The 26610-nt window shown below is 33.4% G+C and overlaps 1 protein-coding gene across 2 annotated transcripts in view; it reads left to right on the forward strand.

Annotated features, from left to right (window-relative positions):
• Positions 1-26610, forward strand: part of CALCRL (calcitonin receptor like receptor) — a 115789-nt gene that overhangs the window by 15270 nt on the left and 73909 nt on the right. Inside the window, exon 2 of one of the 2 annotated variants that reach the window (XM_032755196.2) lies at positions 2735-2802. The exons of the other annotated variant lie outside the window; for it this stretch is intronic. The gene's annotated coding sequence lies outside the window, so the exon portion shown is untranslated. The remainder of the gene's footprint in view (positions 1-2734; positions 2803-26610) is intronic. 2 annotated transcript variants of the gene reach the window in all.

Raw genomic sequence — 26610 nt, forward strand, 5'->3', positions numbered from 1 at the left:
AAACTCTAATATCTATCAAAATCTCCTTTGAAAAATAAAGAGAAGAGGAAAATGAATAATTCTATTCAGGGGTGTGTATCTATTCTTTTTTAAAAATTGGTTGCACATTTACAATAATTTATGAAGCTTACGTATCTCCTGAGAGTGATTGTGTCTCTCTACCTATTGTAAAAAATTATTTCTTACGCATCAAAACATCATAGAAAGCATGGAAGTTTGTGTTTTTCACATAATTCCTCATTTTTTAATTCACTTGATTGCCTTTATAGCCATCAGCTGAATTTAACCAGTATATTTCTTCAAGGTTCTGATTTTCTCTTCATAAATATACTTCGGTTTATATATTTTTTCTTCAGCTAAGTTGTTATATTTCACTATGGCAACATTATGTCAAGAAAGCATAGGTATTATTCCTATTTACTGTATTTCTTTTCTGTGTTTTCCAGATTTAGTTGATTAGGATTTTATTGTCCAACCATTTCAACCAGTTTTGCTACTTGAACAAAATCAGCTCTTTCTTTGGAGGTTTCTCTAGGTATTTTTATCTTTCACATTGGGGCTTAATAATGTTTTCTTTTTGTCCTTTCTTCTTGAATATTAATCCACTTAAGTACATAATTTGATACCACAGATAACTGATATTTTTCAGAAGAAAGAGGTAGTAAGTACATGTTCACACATACATTGTAATTTTATTAATATATGCAATATGTTTATTAACCAAAATTAACTCATCAATACATTTTTCTGATAGCCAGAAGTAACCATTTACATGTCCCAAACACCAAAAAGCTGGAAAGATTATTTCGTAGCATTTTTGGCTGGGATGAAAAAAGAACCATGCAGAAAAAAAAAATAATGCTTCTGAGTATTTCTACTTCCAGTGGTATTTTCTAGCAAGTTGGGAAAATACTCAAACTTCAACTTTGAACCTGCTGAAGTCCATATGTATGCCAATAAAGGCTGAGACTAATAGGAACTTTTATTTTTTCTGAAATAGCTTTTAGAAATCCAGATTCTAAATATAGTCAGGTGTCACTTAAGGATTGGGATATGTCCTGAGAAACGTGTCATTAGGCGAGTTTGTCATTGTGCGAACATTACAGAGGGTACTTACAGAAACCTAGATGGGATAGCCTACTACACACCTAGGCTGTATGGTGAAGTTTATTGCTCCTAGACTGCAAATCTATATTACTGTACTAAATATTGTAGGCAACTGTAACATGCTGGTAAGTCTTTGTGTATTTAAACACACCAAAACATGGAAAGTACAGTAAAAATACAGTATGAAAATCTTATGATACCACAGTCATATATGTGGACCATCTTTGACTGAAACATCCTAAGGCAGTGTGTTAACTGTACATGCAGACTTTTTGCCAATGTACAAATACACATCTAATTAATATGACCACATGATTCTAATTATAAAATGTTAGTCAATTTTTAGTGATATGTAATATGTTATTAAAACACATGAAGGTGTAAACATTTACAAGGTAATTTTTCAAAATAATTGGAAGTGATTTTTGATTTACAAAAGATTCAATTGCAGAGATTACTTTTAATAATAAGCCTTCTGAATATTTTTGAGGGTTTACATAAACATCTCTGTTGACTTTAAAGAAATTATTGGCAATAGATCTGATTATTGTTAGGTATAGTAGAAAATTGGCGCTCCATAAGCACAAGGTCATTAAAAGCCTTTCAAATGTCAATACGACTTCATTAAGATAAATAATTGACAAAATGCAATTCTGACATTTTTCAAGTTCTTAAAATTCAAACAGCGTCTAAATGCAAAGCAAGGTAAACTAGCTATGTCTTGCTTTCCACATTAGTTTGAGCCTGAAAGGATGTATGTAAACTACATTTATGTAACTTCAATATTTGTTTGACAGGGAATGAATTTAGCTTGTTAGTAACATCCTATGTTTATGGAGATTTAAAACTCATTACTGACAAGATTTGGCCTCTGGTTCCCTCTTTGACCAAGTTCTTGAATGCTCTTTGCCCTCATTCACTCCACTATGATGATATTGACTCTCTTTCTGTACTTTGAACTAGCCAAGTCATTCCTGCCTTAGAACCTGACTCAGTCATCCTTTCTTCTAAAAATGAACATTCTCCTGAACATTCCTTGGTGTGCTGTCTTACTTAAGGTCCACTTTTCATATACCACCTCTTCAGAGACGCTTTTTGTGACTATTCTATCTAGTATACCACCATCATACATTTCTCATTTCTCCCTATTCTCCCTTAGCTTGCTTTATTATCCTTCACACCACTTATCAACAGTGGCCATTTTTATATTTATTTGTTTCTTTTTTTTTTCTCCTTACAATATAAGCTCCATGAGAACAGGGACTACCATATTCCCAGCCCGTAGACCAGAGCCATGCATACATAGATTACATGTCTTCCTAGGGCCAAGACCTTAAACAACAGGCACTCTCTGCCTCCATGTTTGTGCCTGTTGGAGTTCCCATTCTTAGGATATATGATGCCAAGAACAAAGTTATTGATTACTTTCAGGTTAGCATGATGACAACCTCAATATACCTGGTATGTCTCCTCCCAACTTTCCATTGAAAACTATCATTTGAAATATATATGTTTATGGTTTTAACAAAGAAACACACTAGTATTTAACTTGAGGTTAAATTCTGAGAAATCCCACCATCCACTCATAATATTACCAAATTCACAGGAATGTTCTCTTGTCATCTAGGGTCCTACGATGATACACCAACCACTTGTGCTACCACCTGTCAAAACTTTGGATGGCCCTACTTTCAGGTATTGCATATATTACAAAAGAACATTCATGACCTAATAAAAGTAACATGTTGCATTTCCAGTAAAGCTGAGGATAAGACCATGTTAACAATGGTAAGAAATATCTCACGGAAAGGTATATAGTTAGCGTTAGAATAAAAGAGCACCTTGAAAGGCAATCTAACAAAATATTAATAAAGATGGAATTATGGACATCTGTCAAACTTATAAAGTTATTTCCTTGGCACCTTGACAGTGGACTTAGTCTCCATACTGCCGTTCTCTTGGCCAGACTACCGGGAGTGTTAAATTAATTTGAATGTGTCCTATTAGATTTATTAATATTAGTTATTTTGTAAAATTAGCCACAAATATCATATATTATATGTATACATACCATATAAAACATATAACCATAATTATATGGATATATACAAAAATTATGTTTAACATTATAAAATAGGGCTAATTTGCTCATTTGAACTAAATTCCTTTTCTCTATAGAGTTCTTTATTTGCTATTCACATTGTCACTGTTATATTCCTATGAATGGATGTAAAACTTTTTCATAATTGGAACATAAGATGATACTTTATTCATAAGCAAAGTAAAAACTTTAAATGACTCTAAATATTATTTTTAGAACTCCCTGGCCACTCTGAGAGTCTCATTTTCAATCCTGGGCATTAACTACAGGGTTTTGGGGCATTGGTGCTTCCAGAAAGACTACTGTTCCAGATGTGTTTGTCTTGTTATTTATGTTTGGCATTATAGTACCATGGCAAATAAAATATTAATTATGCAATTAATATTACACCTCATAGCTGCCTTTCCTACTAAATTAAATGTCCTGCATTAACTTGTTTTTAGACTGCAAACATTTGACAATTCAATAATGTATCATGGTAATAAATGGTAATAACCTAAATTAAAACTAAAGGCTATTCAATTATTTTCTCCTAAATTTAAAGCTGGGTGACATCATTCCTCCTTCCGTACTTAAGCTGTGATTTTTAAATTCCCAGTTCATACTGCTGGACCCAAAAATAGATCCTCTATAATTGTTCTTTCTCCCACAGTATGTCTTTGGGAACTCATCATTGTTGTTCTGTCCTTTCATGTGTCAGCTTCCTTTGCACATTTCATTTCACATGACTCACTGTTCCTTAGGGCAAGGTTTGAATGCTCAAAATGCCTACTTATATCTGACAGCTGAATTTTTCTTCCTGATGGTTTTTATGTGAAGTAATATCAGATCAACTTTCAAAAGGCCCAAAGTTTGCTTAATAAAGACATGTAGGAAAGAGAGCACAATGGGAGAAAATTCACTTACTAGGGAAGAACTGGATTTGGCCTCCCACTATCTGTGTGTATCAGTCATGTCTTCATGTGAACACTGAGAGGAATACACTATATTTTTTTCAAGTGTGTTTAAATTATAACATATGTTTAAGAGTTTGAAGAAGATAAATTGGAAGTAGCTGATAATGAAAGGTCCAACTTTGAAGGTGCATTCTCTTCATTAGCCTGGTCTCACAGAACTTGTAGAGCATTGGAAAGATTTTCTGTGAGAAGTTAATGGCTGCCTTTTGAGTTGTTTTTGTTCTAATAGTGCAGTTTAAGGTGTAAATTCACTTCAATTCAGCAAGAAAGAGGTAGAAAAAATTATCTTTATGGAGATTAAAAATGTATATGAGAACTATGATTGCAGTTTGCCATCATATTAGTTTGAATTATATGTTTCCATTTTAACATAATAAAAGGAGTACAGAACAGAGACTTAGGAGAGGGGGCTCCCAGTCTTAGCTCATCTACCACTACCATGGAATATAAAGCAAATCACGAAACCCTCCTGAACTCCTAATTTCTGTCTCTAAAATGAGAAGATTTTTCTGTAAGTTTTCTCAGGTCCATTCCAGCACTTAGGTTCTGAAATAGCTGCCTGTAACTCTCTGACCTAAAGATAATAGCTAAAAATAAAATACCATCTGAAGTTCTTTGTAACCAACTATGTGACTTGTAATAGTTCAATTCCTCTAACTACAAGGGTTTTTTTTTTTTTTTTGTATGGTTTTATTTATATAATCATACAGCTGACCGAAACCTGACAGATGGGTAAGAAGTGGGAAATAAAAAAAATATAAAGGGAAATGTCTCTGGCTAGTTTGAATTTTGGCAACAGAAGCATCTATTTCTAGTTATCAGTAAAGTTTAGTAATCTTGTGGAAAGTTCTTTCAGACTCTAAAATAGTAAAGATATTAACTTAAAAATTTCTAATCATTTAATCAATTTTTGCATTTAAATTTTAATCCAGCTAAAATTGAAGCAATATTTATCATATTATATAAACTAAAAATATATTTGTAAATTATATGAAAATACTCCAGAAAAGTTACGCTTATAGTATTTTGAAGTGTGCTTAATAAGTCAATTTTATGAATGATCATCTTATCATCTCTTTAAAATCTTATAGCACACTGTCCTATTGCTCAGAGTTCAAATTAGGTATACTCCCATGTGTATGAGAGACACAATTAATGACTTGTAGGTCATAATTAAAGATTCAAAAGATTCATTTTTGTAGTAGAATGTTTACAAATACTTATTCTCATTTTCCTGTGTAATGAGCAGTGTCTCCAATTAAAGTAATTAAAATTCAACCAAATGAGGTCAGTGTGACTTGTCATTTTTATGTTAACTTACGTGTACCACAGCAAAATAAAGCTGGGACTTAAATATGACACTGGCTTAAATAAGTAAGTATTGGTAATCGTCCTTGATCATGTGCCTTGAGGGTCTCATCTTAAGTGCCATGAAAGTCTACCAGTACTCCTTCATCACTAAAAGATTTTCATATTATTATTATTTCTGTAAATTGGTGGAATTCCTCATGAATATGCTTCCCTGCAATGACCTTCTTAATTTGCCCTTAATCAGACTCTTCTTTAGTGCATAAAGTTGTTCTGCTTTGCATTTATCCCTGAAACGGCCCTGGTGTTGATCTCTGTAAAAAATTTCACTCACACAGATAATAGACTTCATTAAAGATTTACACGATAGCAGATACGGGAGAGGTTCACATACTACCAGTGCAATCAACTTCAAATCAAATAGTAGAAATGACCATTTTTAGATGTCACTTATTTCTCCCAATAATCTATTCTGGCCTCTCTCTATCTTTTTGACTTTATTGTGTCTTTACCCCATTCTTTCTTTTTGTCACTCATTTTCCAGCTTCTGTTGCACGAGTAAAAGTAATGCATTTTCTAATTTGATTCATGGAGATGAGACTTCTTCCCCTGATACTTGAGCACCTGATAACATTTATGACCAAGAGTCTGCCCTACTCTAAGTGGATTTTTAATTTATTTTATCAGAAAGAACAGTTTCTCTCATAAGAGGAATTATGATGCCAATGTAATACCAATTATTTAATATGGTAGGTAAACATAAACTGCCATTGAAATTTAGTAGAAAGCATATTATATGCAGTGATGATAATACCTTCATGAAATTCTTTAGTTATCATTTTTTCTTTTCAAATTTATCTTACATTAACTTAAGATGAATGTCTTATTTATCTTTTTTACTACATTGCCCACCATAATGGTTCTCAAATGCAACAACATTTTCATTTTTGATAGAATTCAGTTTCCTCATTTACTTTATGTTACACTTTTCCCTGGACCAAGGATCTATGAAGTGAGTTATCCATACCCTTACCACATAGGCAGAAACAGCTTGTTTTACAGAAATCAATTTCCTGATCCTCAAACTCGATTTGATCTCCTTCCTAAAACTGATCTGCCAGAGAAAACTTCGAAGGTACAAGCTTCCAGCTAGTTATCCTTTTCCGCTTATCTTTTCACAATCTTCCTTTTCCTCTATTACCTACCTCTCCCTCCCCACACAAAAAACACAAGTGTTGTATCACCTTTCTGAATCTTACTAGAGAGCATTTTTGGAAGGTGTAACAATCTCCTAGGCCACAAACAAGGGGACAAGGATGGTGGATGCATTGATGTTTGCCAAGCCTCCTTTCAAAAGGACGTGAGCTTCCCCCTTCTCCATCTCATTAAATAATATAGGATAAATAAAATTTTACTTATGTTTAAGATGAATTATGAATCAAATTATATATCAAAGTCTATAATAATGCATTTTGGTCTTGAGTGTAAACTTTAAAACCAGACTGCCTGATTCAACTCTTGAATTAGTCAATTTTAATCACACGTTAAAGTTAATAAACTGACTGAGCTTCAGGTCCCTCATAGGTAAAGTTGGGTTAATCATAGTACCTACTTTACATGATTGTTATAAGGTGATCGTAACTCTAGAAAATTAAATATTACTTTTTAAAAGTATTACAATCTAATATAGATCAGTGAATCATTTATTATATATCATTTGTGTTTCCAGACTTGGTGGACATTCTATATAAATAGATAGCTACAACTAGAGGTATAAATAGGTAATGTATAGATTCGTGCTTGAAGCTTAGTAAGCCTTCCAGACGTGTTAGCCACTATTATTATCAACATGATCATTATTGCCATTATTTTTGATAAAAGTTATAGTGGTAATGCAATCTGGAAGAATTTTTTAAAAACATTCATTTGCTGCCATTTGGACAGGATTCTTTTAAAATAAAATTTTAATCTATGTACAAATTTTGTTGCAAAATGTTTTAGAGCAGGGTAAATATTTTCACGAGAAAAGATTAGAAGAGATTTACATCACAGCAATGCACACATCTGCAAAAAAAAAAAAAAAAAATGACAGACACCGTAACATCACAGATTTTAAAGTGTTACCTGCTCATCTATGATCTATTTCCATGTCACTTTATCTTCTTTCTTGCTCTGTGCTATCTTTATTCATTTTTTTTCTATATAATGAGTTTTCCTGGCTCTCTTTCATGGTATCACTAAAAATAATTTAAAGTATAAAATATATTTTAATAGATTAAAATTCTATAAGAGGAAGGGCGGATAGTGGACTGGGATATGATTTCAAGGAGAGAAAGAAATGAAGTACCATTTCCAACCGCTGTGAAGAACTCATTCATTTATTTTAAATGAATGTGGTGGATATTGAATTGCTTTTATATTTATGTTTCATTGTGAATTTTTAAAAATGATGTAATGGTTATAGTTTAGAATGTCAACATTTAAAATGTGCCAAAAGTTACATGCTTCGCAACTGATCTGTCAGTTGAAATGGGTGAAGTTCTTTCAAAAGTATTTTACAGAAGGTGTCAACAGAAAAACTTGAAGCACACTGCTCTTTACTAGAGTGTTTCATTCATCTTTGCACTTCCTCTACTATAAGGAATACACTTAAAATACATTTATCAATAAATATGCACACATTTTTTTCTTATCATGAAAATATGGTGAGTTATAATGTCATGTGTTTCATCGTACAATGCATTTGTGACTGGAACAACTAACTTTATTTCATCAACTTCACTTACAGAAGGAAAATTGGATCTAGAATAATGCAACCTGATATTACATGTATCAAATGGAAATGTACTACTAATAAGCAAATAATTATAAGAATTTCAAGCAATGGGTGGAAGATACCAAATGGGTTTCTCTTGTGTTTTAAAAGGGTAATAAATTATAAGGAAGTTAAGAAAGATCCATTGCAATTCGGACTGTGTAATTCTATGTATAATAATTATATTTGTGACATGACTATTAGCAAATAGCTTGCTTTTGTTTTTGTTTTTGATAATGAATAACACTATACATTAACAAAAACATAAGTTGTCAACATTTATGTTGTCATAAAATGTGAGAAAAATCCATAATCTTTTTCCAAAATGAATTGACCTTTGAAACAAGCAATCAGTTAAATAGAGAGTATCTGAAGAGATTTTATTAGATTCCAAAACATTGTTCTTTGAGACAAATTCAGGTCTACCATTAATAATCTGACCCCTCAGTCCAAATTTCAGGAAAAGTCCATTAGACCCCCAAACTAATTCTAATAGTCAATGCAGTGTTGATTTCCCTTATGTAGACATTATAAAAAACTTTATTATTTTAAAAATGACATTATAAAAAACTTTATTGCACTTAAATATTATTATTGTTACATTTGTTGTCCATTTTTGTCTCCCAGGCCTTCCTTAAGCTTCCTTGCAAAATATGTTAGTTATATTTTATGGGATATATCAGTTTTGACAAAATATTTCTTCTTCCCAAATTATGTAGACTCCAGTACGAATATGATGAAGTAAAATTTTTAATCAAGCCATACCACAATTCATTCATACCTATCACAGTTTCAAATCTGCCACTTCTCCTTAATTTTCAGCCAGCTCTTTGTAAACTGAACATCTTTATACTTTTCCAAGGTTATCCAAATTTTTTGTCTATATTACTCCATCAGTCACAATACTTAGGAATGGCCAGATGCCTTTTGACTTGTTGCATTAAGCTTATAGGGTCCTGCTAATATAATTAACAATATATTACTGCTATTTCTACTAGTTAATGAAAACAAATGAAATAATACTTGCATTTATTGATTTTGTTAAAGTGACCAAATTTCTAAGTAAAGTATTTGAGAAACGCCTAGGAAGGGTGTGGCTTATAAGAAAAGCACAGTCATTTACTGTGATTTTATGGGAAGTTCCTGCTGTGGCTAAATGTACTCGCTCTCTCACATTGCTGTAGATAGCTCACAAAGGAAAACCCAACACAAATATTTGCAGCTTTTAATATGCTGAATCTAAAACATTCCTGCCAATGAGAAACACCCCACATTTAAAGGAGGGTAAAGCTTGATTCAATAAACCTGGCAAATGGACCTGCCAACCATTAGTTAACTTGAGCAAGCCTTTTAAACCATTCTTATTTTTTTTAGGCTGTTTTATATGACACCTATCTCCAGATGGGAATTTGAAACTTCTTCCAAATGTTTTGTCTATATGGCATCAAATATCCAGTAAACTTTAAATAAAAGAAATTGGGTAACCAACACCTAACCAGCGATTCCCATTGTGAAGAACTACCTCATTGGGCATATCTACATTTTGAAATCAGATGTGGCTATTGTTAATCAGGCTCTAGGCATGAGAGCCCCTTATCTATAAAGAAAAAATTATGGTCACGCTGCAGTTTTTTATTTTTTGTATCACACAGGGTAAACTTGTTTATCACATTTACCGTATAACTAATAATAAAGTCTAATTTCAAATCATTTGGGATTCTATTGCATGGAGTAATCTTAGTTATTTATTTCTGAAAAAGTTCATGATTCTCTATTTATCCTAAATTTTTTCCCAAGTCTTTGGATATGCCAATAAATGATCCAGAAAACAATGCCTTGACACATAAGTTTCCAGGATACATAGGTTTCCCTGTCATTTCAAACACTATCACACACACACACAATTGCAAAATACCTTAGAGTAAATTTTGCCATCAAAGAGTAAGTTTTCTAAATCCTGGGAAACCTTATAATTTATCTTTATAGCCAGATAATTAAAATATTCCTCAATAATATCCTACTAAGGTCAATTTTGTGTTTCCTTTATGAGGAAAATATGATTTTGAATGCTTTTATAACATCTCAGATTCTACATATTTGATACCATATTTGGTGGGAAATTACAGACATATGTACAGTTGGTGAAAAAAAAAACCATACATACATGTAACTTTGAAGCACATTGGTTTAACTTCAAAGGCATGCCAAGTAAAAATTTATGCAATGAAAATGAAGAGGAAGAAGTATGCTTGTTCACATAGATACATTAAATTAAAAACAGTATAGACCATACATTCTGGTTTGCATTTTGAAGTGACTGTTGGGAAAGGTCTATTTCTTTGCAGTCAGAACAATTTTTCTATTATGTTCTATTATTATTGTTCAGACTTACATCTTTGAAGGTCAAATTTGTCTGAAATTTTAAACGTGAAATAAGCTATTTGTTTCTCTTACAGTCCTATCTAAATATTGTAATGTGAATTGTAATTCCTTTTCTCTATTGGAACTTTATTACTTTGATGCCATCTCTACACAGAGCTTTCAAAATCCCTATACTTAAATCTTCTAATAGACTATCTTCATAGCTTCTTAGGATTACAAAGACCCTTTTATCTTTTTAACATACCCCCTCATATTTCACATTAAAAATTGAGAAGCAAGAAAATTAAAAGAAACAGAATAGTAATCTAGTGTCACAACCAGAATTATACCATTTCTCTTCAATACATTTGTACTGACTATTCCATAAATGTCCACAAACAACCTAATCTTGTCTCTTAGAAGTTATCAGCAACACAATGTTGCTGATAATTTTAAGAGACAAGATTAGGTAATGTCTTCTGGACATTACTGTGTTCTTCTGGACATTTTCTTGTATGTTGAACTTCAAATTTAACAAAGCATTCTGTGATATTTACTATAAGGGCCTCACTATTATTAGACAGATTTGAGAAACCTTCTCTTGCACAATGCCCCAAAGCAAATTGCCACATAGAGTTAAGCCTGGGCTTCAGGAAACCACCTCATTTTAGATTCATATCCAATCCATTGTCCATTGAATTAGTCAAGTTATTTTCTAATTTAAGAAACTGAGCAGATAGTAAATGGAAATGAATTGAGAAAAAATATATTCTATTGTACTAGATGAAGCTGGATTTGTTAGCAGGGCTATCAAGCCGGACTTGTTACTAGGGACATCAAGCTGGCACGTTAGTAAAGCAAAAACAAACAAACAAACAAACAAAAAACATAAAGCACTCTGTTCATTAAATGTAAATTTTTAAAACTCATTGATTTTTTAATCTGCCTGAACCCAGATATAAATATCTATTTTCTAGAAGCACTAATTTTTTATTGGAATTTTAGTAATAAAAACACTTGACCTATGGATACAATTGGGTGTCAGTCCTTTATCTTATTTCCTGCTATCTACCTTTGATCTTTTGGTAGTAGATTTTTTTAATGCTACGTCAGTGAATTCCTGACAATGTCTACTTTCCTTTTATTCATAAGGTGGAGCCAGGATAAAATACTTGGTCCAAATATCTTTCCTTTTGTCCACTTCCTATTACACTCCCGCCAGCATCTGTATGCTTGAAATAATGTGCCAAGAAGCTTTGAATTTTGTTGAAGAAGGAAAAAGAAAGTTGGATGGTTTTCTTTTGTTTGGGAGACCCAACTTGTGACAATGAGAATGTAAAGGCTCAAAGGGTGGCATGGTGTCTATGCTTACTGGACACTGGAGCTTCTAGACAGCTGAAGATGAAAATAGTGTTTTCATGAGGGAATTAATAAAACACTTGTCAGGAATTGTGCTGCCGTAGGGCCCAGATGGCAGCACAGCAGAGGGTAAAATTGAAGGCCATTTTTCACCAGTTGTGCACAGAATGTAGCAGGACTCTGGCACCCCAAGAGTTGATGACTTTGAGAGCATCAGGAGATAGTGTCAGCATAAAATAGTACGTAGTAGCAAGAGTAAAGGCACTCCAGTTGACTATAAAGGCAGAAGTCATAGATAAATTAAGTCGGAATGTTAGAGAAAGAATGGTCTAGGGTGGTCCTATGAAAGAGACTGGCTTGCAAACCATCCCTTTAGAGTTTAAGAAACACCTTGAACTTTCCAGTATGCTGGAAGTCTCATGTTCTGAGGTGCAGATAAAAGTAGGAATTTATGAGTTATTTTGGTATCCAGAGGCTTCTGAGGCCTAACAAGGTTTCAATCACAAGAGTAATTATGGAAGAGATTATTTAGATATAATTAAGACAAACATTTACTTAGCAACAGTAAGTTTCAAAGTGTTTGAAAATAGTGCATGAACTATAAGATTGTGAAGCTGATTTCAGGTATCTTGTACTTTCCTATGAATCACCTGCCTGGCAATAAGAAGATATGTGATATTTTCTAATAAAGTTATTTTCAGATGAGAAAGATGAATATAGCTACTTCCACGTGGGAGGTCTTGCTGCTGATCTGTGTAACCATAAGGATTAATCTATTCCTGGCACATATAGTTCCAGCTAAGAAAGGCTACATGTAAATTATTGTAAATCAGCCATGATATAATAAGCCAGTATTCACAGATATACTTTAGTGTGTTCAAAGGAAACTCTCAAATAGCTTTGAAACCTTTAGCTCAATCTTTTCACAAAACTCACGCAAAGTATCCAATATTCAGATATGTTAAATCTATTTGAAAGTAAAACTCTAGATATGGATTATTACTGTATTTGTGTATCAATAAACCAAGACTAGATATTAAAAATTTACTCTTTCTCCCTCTGTTCTGAACCTAGCCTTCCCCACACCTCTACTCTCAGAAGAGTACATCTCTTACATGCATATCTCAAAATTATTATTTTTTCACTCACAGTGCACTTGAACATGTATTTTTCTGAAATGTAAATTCATATTATAATATTTACCATCAATTTTGGACCTCCAAATAAGTTGCATGAGGCCCTATTGATTTATTATTTTTCCTGGCAGTAGTGGACAAGAATTTATAACTGGTTTTATTGAGTTCTTTTAAAAAACTTAAAAAATTTTTTTTTCTTTTGAAAAAAAAAGGAAGAAGAAATCTAATTATAACTATTAGCCTATATAAGCTATACCTTCGATGAGCTTTATCATAATGTTTTCCTTATTCTTTGAAAAAAAACAGTGGTTCAGTAAATAAGAGATTTTTCTAAGATATTATTAATATTATGTCATAATCTTATAAAAGAACTTTGACTTCTTCCAGATCTAGTTCATTAAATGATTATTTTAATCAAAATAATACTTGATATGAAAGACGGAAACCTCTCTTTTAAAGATACTCACCGGCTGGGAAAGCTATGATCCCTTAAGCACATGAAATATCAGCAGATTTGATTTACTTCAAGCACTACATGAAAATGATTTTTTAATGTTCTTGTCCTGAAGGCTTTCTTGAAATGTTAGCATCTGTTTCATTTCCTAGGTTTTGGAGTAATTTCTGTTAGGAATTTGTAGTTCAATGTGACAATAGCAACTAGGGGTTGAATTATTAGTAGGGCAAACAGAGGTTGTCAGCATATGAGCCAGCTTCTGCTTCCACAAAGATTAACATATGGCTCCAGAACTAACAGTTATTAATCATATCATTTAAAACTGCTATTTATAATGGCATAATATGCTATTTATATTCATTATGCTATCATAGAACGTTTAGAGACAGATTTATGCTTCTAGCTAAAATAATTTAAGGAAGGCTCTTTTAACACATTTTACTTTAACTTCACATTCAGTAAGCATTTTCTTCAGTTAGTGTAAGTTGCTCTTCTGCAAATTAAAATATATTTCTTTGTTTTTATCTTTGAAAAAAATGAAATGGCCTACTCAATAATAAGGAAGTGTTTAAAATTAGATAATTTTAAAAATTCCACTTATAAAATTTTGGAAATTTTTGCCAGCTTTCACTTTAGAGTTAAGTTCTGTGAGCTGGCCCAAGCTAACTGTATTAATTTGCAAGGGCTGCCATAATGAAAGCCATAGACTAGAAGGCTTAGACAACTGAAATTTATTTTGTAACAGTTCTGGAAACTGGAAGTCCAAGATCAAGGTGTTGGCAGATGTGAATTCTCCTCAGGCCTCTCTTCTCTATTTGCAGATGGTCACCTTCTTATTGCATTCTCACAGGGGTGTTCGCATATCCCTGACATCTCTTCCTCTTCTTGTGAAGCCATCAGTTATATTAGATTAGGGATATGCACTTATTACTTCATTAACCGTAATCACTTTTTAAAGGTGTCATGCCCAAATATAACCATATTGAGGGTTAGAACTTAAATATATCATCTGGGGGCAGACACAGTTTAGTCCATAATATCAGCCAGGCCTGATGGCTCATGCCTGTAATCCCAGCATTTCGGAAGGCTGAGGCGGGCGGATCATGAGGTCAGGAGATCGAGACCATCCTGGCCAACATGGTGAAACCCCGTCTCTACTAAAATACAAAAAAAAAAAAAAAAATTAGCCAGACATGGTGGCACATGCCTGTAATCCCACCTACTTGTGAGGCTGAGGCAGGGGAAATAGCTTGAACCTGGGAGGCGGAGGTTGCAGTGAGCCAAGATCACACCACTGCACTCCAGCCTGGTGACAGAGCAAGACTCCATCTAAAAAACAAAACAAAACAAAACAAAACGAAACAAAAAAACAAGTTTCTAAGGAATTATTGTGAAGAAGGTGAAATTTTCTAGAATATAGGAAAAGCTGAATAAAGATAAAGAAAATAACACATCTCTGAACCTTAATATTATGTAATATTGACAGAATACACAAATATAATTCAGCTTTGCAAAGGTTGGTAAATTACTCAAACAATTGTATTCTAGGTCATTTAAATAGCAATTTAACCAATCTTCCAATGTCTACTATGAGCTGTCTTAAATGACAAAACAGAAGGTAAGGTAAGAATGAATAAACCTTGATCTATATCCTTAGGAAGATTCAAAATAACAATAGAAGTCGATATTTAAGACATGATTAGTATTATTTACTCTCATGAAGAATATATAGGCTAATGAAAGAAAAAAGACAAAATCAATATGATACAGTATCATTAAGTAGATATGGGAATGTACACAGAAAAATAAATATTTTATATTGACTTATAGATCCAGTAATAACAGGTTAAATTTTACATGATTCTCAATTCCTTTTAGAATGCTCTATTTTTATAAAATTGTATGACCAATTAAATATTTTTAAGCTTCAGCTGCATCTCTAAATATAGGTGTGAAGAATAACTTTTGAAATTGATGCAGAGAATGATATACACAATTTTTTTTCTTTTAATGACCAGAATTCCAGGATTAGCGTGGATAATTCCAAATTTTTAGTGAATAGAAATCCTGGGGGTGTGGGTGAAAGGTCTGAACAAAGGCTTCTGCAAGAGGACTCTGAGAACTGAAAATGTCAAAGCTTTTTACATTTAACCTCAAACTAAGCTGGGTAGTAACTTGACTGCATGGAAATACACTTGGTTACAGTGGGAATTGGGCAAAGATGTTAAATAATGAAAATGTAGGTGATATTGATAAAGAAGTAAACCCTTGACACTTTGTAAATGTGAAAAATCCTATACCCTGTATTATTTTTTATTTTATAAACTGCTACATTAACAAGTAACTGTTGAAACATTATCCTCTTTCCTGTGGTGGTTTTATAGTTCATACCTTTAAATTAGCTTTTATCACAAAATCTAAATTTAAATACAATTATACAATTATTTCAATATAAAAATATTTCCATAAGACAAAATATCGAAGAGAAAAGTATTTAGACCTTCTGTCTTCCCTGACTCCCATGGCCTATTTAAGTAGCTTTAATGTAGTTTACATTATTTTTAAATCAGTATTTTACCACAAATATTACTTATGTTACTACCGAAGCTTTAATCATCTTCCAGGTTCTGTAGTTGTTCATTACAGGTCAAAGGCATGTTAAAATTGTTTTAAAAATTATTAAGAGTTATGCTTAAATTGGAAGATAAATAAGCATACATTATCTGTAACACAGGCATATATTTCATCAAATATTTTAAATCTATATTTGATTTGGATTGAAATCAATTGAAGTCTATACAATAATAAACCTCACCAGCATAAATGTCACAAAATGTTTATTCTGGAAGCTATTCCAAAAATAGCTTTGCTGGGTTTCATTGATGCTTTTAGTATTTCTTTTCTTTCCTTTGTGTGTTTATGGGTTTGTTTTTTGTTTGTTTGTTTTGTTTTTTTGTCATAGCTGTAGTTGTTAACTATGCTACTCTGAGTATACCTTTGAAACATCAGTTAGTTTTTTCATCTATATATTAGTTTTCAAAAGCGTTGTCTTGGGAATACATTTTAAAATTCACTTGAGTATAGAAAGTAAGTGGCCTTTATTTTCAGACATGAAAAGCTTTCAATCTTATTCCAGTAAGAGAGCTTCACCCTCATTATTCGTCAAGAATTGTATTTATCAAATATATATTTACTAAAAATCTCTTCCGAGAGAAAGAATATATAGTCAGGGTTACTCAAAGGATATTTAGTGCATTTATTTTTTCACATAATTCAAAGTCTATTCCTAGGTGAAGTCAAATCAACAGATTGAAGGACCACATTATATTTAATTGCTATAGAATACTTTTTTATGCCTGATTATAGGTCTTTATTGATGAACATAAGAAACAGCCCTTTGCAACTTGCCACATTTTCTATTATTGAAATTCACGTGAGAAACATATACACTGAATTACAGAATGTTCTCTTGAGAGAATACTACATTTTCTGTTTGCAGTTAGTTCAGAGTATAATAGCACTTCTTCCTAGAAATTGGTTTCATACCACAGACCATACACTTGGTAACTTGATCTACTAGAAGGATCAGACTCAAAATTTTAGACCGTCCCTCATTCACAAGAGTTTTTAATAAAATACAAGGCCTTTTAATGTCTTATTTCTAGCTCTTCTTTACATTTCCCAATATTTGTAATTTTTTTCCTTTTTCATGTATGTAATGTTATCTGTGTTTAATAAGTTTTATTTAGGTGTAAGAAACAGGGACACTCTTGTACCTATTTGGATCTATTACTAAGATATCAGGGAAATTAGGAGTACAGAGGATATTCTGTGTCATTCAGTATGACATGGTAACTCTGTATCATTCAAGATTAAATATTTAAGATATTTACACACAGAAATTATAAATGCTGAATGTCCTGCTTAAACATTACTTTATTAGATTACCATTAGTACATTTGTTTATGATTTTTTAATTGACAGATAAAATTATACACATTTATCATGTACAACATAAGGTTTTGATGTATCTATAGATTGTGAAATGACTAAGTCTGTCCAATTAATATATGCATTACCTAGTAGAGTTGCATTTTGTGCTACAAACAACATCCACTCTCTTAGCATTTTTCAATAATATTTTATACCTGTATTATTATTATTGGCTGAGCACAAGGGACTTTGTTGATGGTACCTGATGAGGTCAGGCTCCCTAGGCCCCTCCGTCTTCAGGGGGTCTGCATGGAAACTGTGAAGAGGGGAGATTCTTAGTGTGGTGGGAGACTGAGTGTGGCAGGGGCTTCCCAGCAATGAGGTCCTCTCTCTTCCTTTTGTGCCCTTGCTGGGGCTGGTGGTCCAGGGGTCTTACTTTCTGGAGTCCATGTGGACCATGATCCACCACCCTGTTGGTGTGGCCAAATTCATTGTCATACCAGGAAATGAGCTTGACAAAGTGGTCGTTGAGAGCAATGCCAGCCCCCGCATTGAAGGTGGAAGAGTGGGTGTTGCTGTTGAAGTCGGAGGAGACAACCTGGTGCTCAGTGTAGCCCAGGATGTCCTTGAGGGGGCCCTCTGATGCCTGGTTCACCACCTTCTTGATGTCATCATATTTGGCAGGTTTTTCCAGACGGCAGTTCAGGTCCACCACTGACACATTGGCTGAGTCTCTTGTCGCAAACATTGTTAGATACCACAAAAGTTTATATAACATTTCAATATTATTAAGTACACTTCAGATGTATATTTTTCCTCTGATTCCTTTGTGTCTTGATATTTTTCAAGCATGCCACCTTTTAAATCTGTTTGTTTTATTTTGTTTGCTAATCATGGCCTGAAGACAAATCTGCTTGCCCACAGACACATTTTGTGAATTGCCTTGGCTGTGCTCACTATTTGCTAACGTTCTTTCAAAACCCGTTTTCATGTGAGAAGTTCAAAAGCAGGCATATAAGCACAGCTTTTAGCAAAAGTCCTAACATTTAGGAAGCATTTGTCTAAGCATTTACTTAGTGTGGACTTTTCATATATTCTGTATCCCTTTTATCTTACCATCTGGAGCTCTCACACTTTTACCCGTAGGATGCATAGAAAACTCTTCCTGCAGAAACCTTAACATATTGCTACTTTATTCCTTGCCTGTTTGGCTTTGACTTGTGGGATTAACATTTAACCACAGAGATTATTGTGACAGCACCAGTGACCACACCTAACCAACTAAATCAATCAACAAACAAAATGTATTTCTTGTTTTCTGGGAAATTCATTTTCTGGATGGATGGGGGAAAAACATTTGAAAAAAAAATAGACTACCTTTTTTTTAAAAAAAAAATAATTTTCTGGTAGCACAGCTCCGTTCTCTGAGATTCAAAGAAAATAGTAAATTTGGGATGATGTGTGTGCCAATGTTTGTCTGGTGGGTAGACACTGGTTGTTTCTTAGTCCAGTTTCACATTAATAAGAATGCCTCTACAGTCCTAGGAAAATCTGTCTTCAATGTCAGTATTTCCATAAGTTTTTCTTCAACTTCTGTGTATGCCTGTATATTTGGCATAAAGATAGAAGATGGCATATCATGAATAGGATGCCAGTCAGATGTCATTTTTTAGGCAAGATTCACATATATACTTTGAGTTTAGGCATTATTATATTATGAAAAAAGAAAGGTTATGTTTTCAATCTCTTCCAGGCTTGGCAGCTAATAATTACAACTCCTTTTAATGCAAAGTGAATTTTAAATAAATTCAGTATGACATGCTGCTGCCTACATTAAGACGTGTGAGTGATAGGTTTAAAATGTGGCCATGTATTTATACTTTTTAAATTTAAAGTTATTTTTATAATTAAGAATGGAGTAGGGTTGACTACTATTGAGAAATTCAGAAACCTTCTTAGATAAAAATTTGAAAATTAACTTTCTTAGGCAACTCTACGTACATGCCTTTCCCATACTCACATCCTAATAAAACATGATAGACAAAAGCTTCCGGCCTACAAATAAAATATGTACATAAATAAAATATTTATTATGTTGCTGTCCCAATTTAGATATGATGCTTTCCTTTCCTCCTGTTAGATGACAGGTAATGATATCCAACATGAAAATTTCATTATAGTAATGCCTAACATTTATTGAGTGTTGTGTGCCAGAAAATGTTCTGAGTTCTCCTCATTCCAATATTTCAAGTAATAGTCACATATAGGATATAAAATGAAATATAATATTATTATACACATTTTATTTATGTAGATATTGAGGCTAGAGGAGTAAAGTAATTTGCCCAACTTACATAGATACAGAGAAAGCCTCAGTTTACATCATAGCTTAACACAATACAGCCTCAATCAATGTCCAGCCCCATAATTATAAGCAAATTTCCAGTCTTTGCAAATGCCAAATAACTCTCACTTCCCTTAAGATGTAAATGTGGCCAAAGCAACTCTGGATTTCCCTCTCTGGTATTTTACATCTACTGAAATATGAATCACAGTTTTTTGTGTGCCAGCCCTTGTGCTGTCAACATACAAGTTATAGTTTAAATAAAGAGGATTATTTAAAGGTCAGGCCATTAACAATTACTTTGCAGAGTTCTTCTATCAGAATTGCCAAATGAAAGAATCATTTCTATTGTTTGCTGGGGACTTAGTCTTCCCCTAGGTTTGTCTTTTTGACACGTAAATTACAACGTCTTATATTATAGTCTTATCGCATTCTCTTGCTTTTCTCATATGGGAAGGAGGATATAATTACATTAACTGGTAAAATATATAACAGTTATAGATAGAGCAACAGTCAGATAAAAATAGTGATTCACTCACAAGGTTTAAAATATAACAGCTGATAGTTATCACATATAATTATATATGATATCAAAGAAAACAATGAATGTTTCAATCTCGTTGAAATCCTCAGATGTAAGTGCTATGCCCATGTGGTGTTCACTCTTTTTTTCCCTGTCTTTTGTCTTCGCTCATGTTACCTCTTCTATCTAGAATTCCCTTTCTCTCCCTCTGTCTCTTTTTCTCCTACTTTTTCTTTAAGGGCAAGCTTAGATTTCCCTTCTCCCTGGAGCTTCTATTTCCATAACCCTAAGCATTCCATCCTTCTTTGATAATTCCTTCCCTGAAAACATACAGAGATAAATCCTTATATGCCAATAAATTGAATGCTTACTATGCTTATTTTGTCTTCCACACAAATTGTAAGTTTGCAGAGAACAAAGCATATTTATGATCCATAGCAACTCTAATAGTACTAGTTGAGAGAAAACAATCAACAAAGCATATTTATGATCCATAGTAACTATAATAGTACCAGTTGAGAGAAAACAGTCAATAAAAACTAATTAGTTATTGATATATGTGGAATTAGTCACCAAAGGACAAATATTTTGAGATGTCCTAGGCTTTAAAACCTGAAAGCTATTTACAGTATTTAAATATTCCATTTTGTATTAGATTAAGCCTTAGGGCCTTGAGGCTTGATTCAAGTCTCACTCTTCACACTTGTATCTTCCACCTGCTATTTTTTAAGAAAGTTTTAAAATAGTATGTCAAGCAGAGGCTGCCCTTAGCTTGACTAATTCAGATAATAGTCTACGATTTAAATTCCAGATACAGGCATATATTTTGTGAAGATCTGCTTAATACAATAAACATGAGATTTTTCGTGTGAAACCAGAAAGAGTTAGAATTAGAGAGAGACTAACTAGAATTAGAGAAGGATTCATTTCACTTAAATATTTAATTTCATAGATGAGGAAAGAAAAGAGTCAGAGAGATAAGTGAATTTGTAGAGGTTGCCCAAGTCAGATGCCGTAGTAAGACTGGTGCCCATGCTCTTGAGCCCCCTTTTCAGTACTTGGTTCCAAGTTTACCCTGTGGATCATTTCTCTTGTCTTTGGGCCACTTCAAGAGAAAAATCATGAACATTCCACATAGACCATGGATTTTAAGAAATGACACCCACTCAAGCTATCCTGACTAGTGGAAATAGGAAATGTAAGAATGTTTCTGAAAATCGGGAAAGATTTAGAGCAGTATCTCATGCAGACTGAAACTCAATTCTAAAACTGGAAGGATGCATGAAGACCTTTTCTCAGTAACTTCACTCTCATTAAACCTGTGCCATTACTGTCCCAGATCCCTGTTCCTGCTCTGCATCTCTGTCCTCAATGCCTCTCGTTAGAAAGGTGCTAATTCTTTCTCTGCACTCAGGATGTAATTCTTTTTTTTTTTTTTTTTGAGACAGAGTCTTGCTCTGTTGCCCAGGCTGGAGTGCAGTCTGCAAGCTCTGCCTCCCAGGTTCACGCCATTCTCCTGCCTCAGCCTCCCGAGTAGCTGTGACTACAGGTGCCCGCCACCACGCCTGGCTAATTTTTTGTATTTTTAGTGGAGACGGGGTTTCACCATATTGGCCAGGCTGGTCTCGATCTCCTGACCTTGTGATCCACCCACCTCAGCCTCCCAAAGCGCTGGGATTACAAGCAGGATGTAATTCTTTTTCCTACACCTGCTACTCCCCTGTCTTATCCTTCTATCTGCTTCTCCTGTCTTTGTTGAAATACCTCATAATATTTAATGGCCCTGATTCTGTATCCTTTATCCTATGTTTTGACACCAATTCTATATCATAGCGTTTATCTAGGTATCCCATTTCATGATCCATCACTAAATAAATTTTTTCTCAATTAAAATTTTGAAAGAGATTTACACTGGCTCAATTCATCCTTGTAACACTAAATCATATCATGGGTCATTTGCTACCTTATATATTGCTGCTGTTGGATAAGGTATCTGCCTGACTAAACAACTATAGCAATGTGTGAGGCTGTTTCACCTAAAAACTCTTTAGGTGTAGCAGATCATGTTATCAACATGGTTAGTACGTACACTCATGAACAAGAATCAATTTAATAGTATTTACAGTAGTGTCTTATTTATAGTTATATAGAGATACTACATAATGTTGTTATTACCATTTTTGATAGAGTTTATCTTAATTTTTTTAAGACTACCTCAACCGTCTTTTCTCTCCATGTGCTTTCAGTACATTTATTTCAGTATTTCTAGGGAGATCTGAATTCAAGAAGTAAAAAGGGTACTATTTAAAAGAGAAAATTTGGTTATCAAGGTTTCCAACTATTAAAGCTTTCATGAGTAATTGAAGTTGATTTTTATTTCATGCAATTCCTTCTTCTATCACACACCAGACAAAATAATGAATCTTTTATTTATTCTCTTTTATATAAAAGTCTGAAGGATAATGCACCAGATAAAATATTTAAATCCCATTAAATCCTGTGGCCCCACCTACCTCTGCCCACCCCCCCACCCCCACACCAACACACACACACACACACACACACACTTTGAACCTCTTGAGACTACCTCAAACATGCTCTCATCCCAAAGTACAAAGGCACAGATTATCAAGGCCCACATCCACCTCTGTCTTGAGCCATAGTACCTCATGATCCCCTGATCCCACCTTCAGCTCTTTTTCATCCTTAACATTCTTCCCCTGTGGGCTGTGGAACTGATGTTACACCCACCCACCAGCAAACTTTAAACTTAGCTGAAACCAGTTTATTCCTTGCGAAGAAATCCTACTTGGTTTAGTCAATACTTTCTTCCACTGTCTAAAACAGGCCTTCAAACCTTCTGTTCTTTCTACAAAACCCCAACACCCACTTCATTTTTCCCTTCTCTCTCAACAGCCAGTGCTTCAAAACAAAACAGAGGTTTACAGAATACAGCTCCCTCACCTGCGTATTTCCACACCTATAAGCCTATCAGAATCAGTGTCCTTTTTTTTTCTTTCTTTCTCAACTTGTGAAGTAGAGCAGGTATCTCTTCTCTTCTGTAAAACAGATTGCCATTGCTGCCTTGTACCTCATTTCCTCCAATTTGGTAAAAAATTGAATATCTGTGATGTCTTTTAATACATTCAAACTCTTCCACTCAAATGGATCCCCCATTAATATTTTAAAATGTTCATGTCACTCTCATTCAAAAATAAAACTCTTCTTTCTACCCTACAGATTCTCCCACATCCACCACTGTACTCCATTTTCTGACTTTACAAAATCAAAATCTCATAGGAACTCTTTATTCTTGTTTTCACCCTCACTTCTTAACCCATTTCCCTCTGATTTTTGTTGCTCAGTGCTAAACCACATATTTTCTGGTCAGCTACTGAAAACACAGGTTTGCCAGTGTAATAAGACAAAGGCCAGAGTCTTTAACAAGTCATCTAACTCTCTGCTTAGTGTGGTCCCTGCATCTTCCACAGCCTCACCTGACACAGCTCTCTCCCTTGCCTTCTGCTGTCCATTGCTTTCCATAGAAGGCATTTGCTTATGTTTTTCTCATCCCTCCGAATCACTCTCCCTGCCCCACCTCCAGTCTTTCCCTAGTCGATGAGGACTCAAATTTCAGATATCAAGTGAGTAAAATACCATTTCCTCTGGGGAACCATCCTTAATGCTCCAGGTTAGGTCGTCTTCTTCCTTCATAGGACTATCTTGTCATTTTAAATTTGTATGACTATTTCATTAATACCTGTCTCCCCTATTAAAATTTCACTAGGGCCTGCATCTAATCTTTTATTCACCATTATTTTCCCAACACCCAGCCAAGTGTTAGGCACATACCAGTGGCTCAATAAGCACTTGTTGAATGTGTGAATAAAGTTAAACTTTTCTGAGGTACAGCATGACATTTAATAATTTCACTGGAGTTTATGCTTTGGACACTTGCTGTCTTCAATGGTGTATGTAGTCATGGCACTAAACTTATATTTCTATAAAGTCTAATATTTTGTACCAAATTTCTTTTGCCTACCAGTTATTTGAGCCTAGTATTTTAGAAAGAAAATATCAGAAAATAAATATTTCATAAATATCTTCTGACAGATGTTTAGATCTTAATAACGTTTCCTTTATTGATCCAGAGAGAAATCCTGACACCCTACTAAGGTTATTCCCCGAATCAAAGCAAATATATTTGAAAGGCTGACCCAGTGGAGGGAGAAAAAAAATGACTTGATGTTGTAAACACTTTCCCAGGGAGACCAAGGCTATTATCCATCATTATTTGGTAAAGGGAGTCAATTAACTGCATTCACATGTAAAAGATTTCTTTACAAAAAGCTCACAAGGACTGTTACAGTGTTGGAAGAAGGAAAGGGAAGAAGAAGGAAAGACCTCAGACCTCTAACCAAGAGTAGTTGTGAAAATTTTATGTGCTCTGAATTAATTTATTCATGCTCCCTTTAAAATGTAATTGCTACTTATTTTTAGGAAAAAGCAAGTTCTATATTTCTATAAAATATTATACAGCACAATGTGACTATAGAGAGCACAGAGAAAGGGAGAATGGAATAAAAATGATAAAAAACTGCATTTATAAATATTTTTCTTGGTGTAGCTATTTTTAAACTCTGGCTAGAATATAATTATCTCCACTGAACAGTTATTAAATTACTTAATCTATTCCATTAAAATTTTCCTGGTAGCATTTCTGAGATGTGAGAATTTGTACATAAATTACAATAAAATTAAAATCCTTTCATAGTTATCCCAAGAGCAAAAACAAAACCAGCCATAGAAGGGGGTTTTATTATTTACTCTTAATTTCTGTACAGAACAGAAGACTCTAGTACAAGGTTAGAGTAAATACATTTATTTATTTCTGCAGTAGGCATTTAGGCTTCTGTATCATTGTAATGTTTTAAAGGAAAGATATGTAGTACATAATATAATTTTATGAATATCACATTAAACATCATTGGGTTTTATTTCTAGATTCTCTATTTCTCAATAATGTTTTAAATAGACTTTAATATATACTGTCATGCTTCTGAGAATGTTGCCCTATTCATTTATTAATAAAAGATTGGAAGGAGAAAGAAAAACCTCACTCTAGCTGAAAACAAAATCCAAAAATGTTTCATAAATATATAAATAAACATGAAAATAGCACTGTGTTGCAAACTGTAATATTTTGTTTCACGTGTATCTGAAGTAAATTAACCAGAAAAGATTTTCTATTTTTTTAACTTTGGCTTTCAATACTTAATGTATATGCATTAATATATATGTCTTGGATGGATGTAATAATAATGACATTTTTTCCCTCAGAATGATAGAATTAAAGAACAAAAAGGACCTTGAGAATCTAGTCTAGTATCTTATTTTACAAATTGAATAAAAATAATCTGAGGCCACCAAAAGATAAATGGTGTGATTTTGCTCAAACTATGTAGAGTTTGCTTAGTAACAGAAACAAAGTTAACATATAGAGGTGGGAACATTAGCAAAGCTTAATGCACCATGCAAAAGAAGTCTTAGAATCACACCTGTTGCTGCTGGAACCAGCCTCAATTCAGTCTCCTCTGTAATCCCCAGGTTTAGTTAAAATTAGAACCTGGATTTATTCATATTCCATGTAGTGCTATTTAAATTTTTTAAATGCAATATGTTACCTAAATATGTACTTGTTGCTAAAGAAATATTTAGTGTCAATGCTTTGTATATTTATCTTTCACTGCACAGCAGTCCTTATCTTATGCCCAAAGACTTTTCATTCTTTTATTATTAAAATCGAAGTTTTTCTCTTGTAATAAAAAAGTCAATGTCAGCACAAATTTCTAAGATTAATAGACAAAAATGCACTACTAAAATTTTGAATATGCATTATTTCTGAGTTAAAAGAAATAATTCATTTGAAATTGTTTACAATGTTCCCATTTTAACTGCCACGATATTATTATTGCCTACTTTTTTTTTGCTTGTTTTCCTCAAAAGTGCGAGAAAACACTTCCTTTGAGTAGCTCAAGTGCTTTTCCTTATTTACTTTACAAATGGACAAAACAAATTATCTTAACCAGCCTTTATTCTCCCTAAATACATGTGGGTTTTACTGTGATCAGACTTCGTAAAGTATTAAAACAATGTTAACTATCATCACTATGGATGCATATTTGTAATGGATAATTATTTCATTTATTTATT

The sequence above is a fragment of the Hylobates moloch genome, unplaced genomic scaffold, assembly GCF_009828535.3.
Source record: "Hylobates moloch isolate HMO894 unplaced genomic scaffold, HMol_V3 SCAFFOLD_1, whole genome shotgun sequence".
NCBI classification, from domain to species: domain Eukaryota; kingdom Metazoa; phylum Chordata; class Mammalia; order Primates; family Hylobatidae; genus Hylobates; species Hylobates moloch.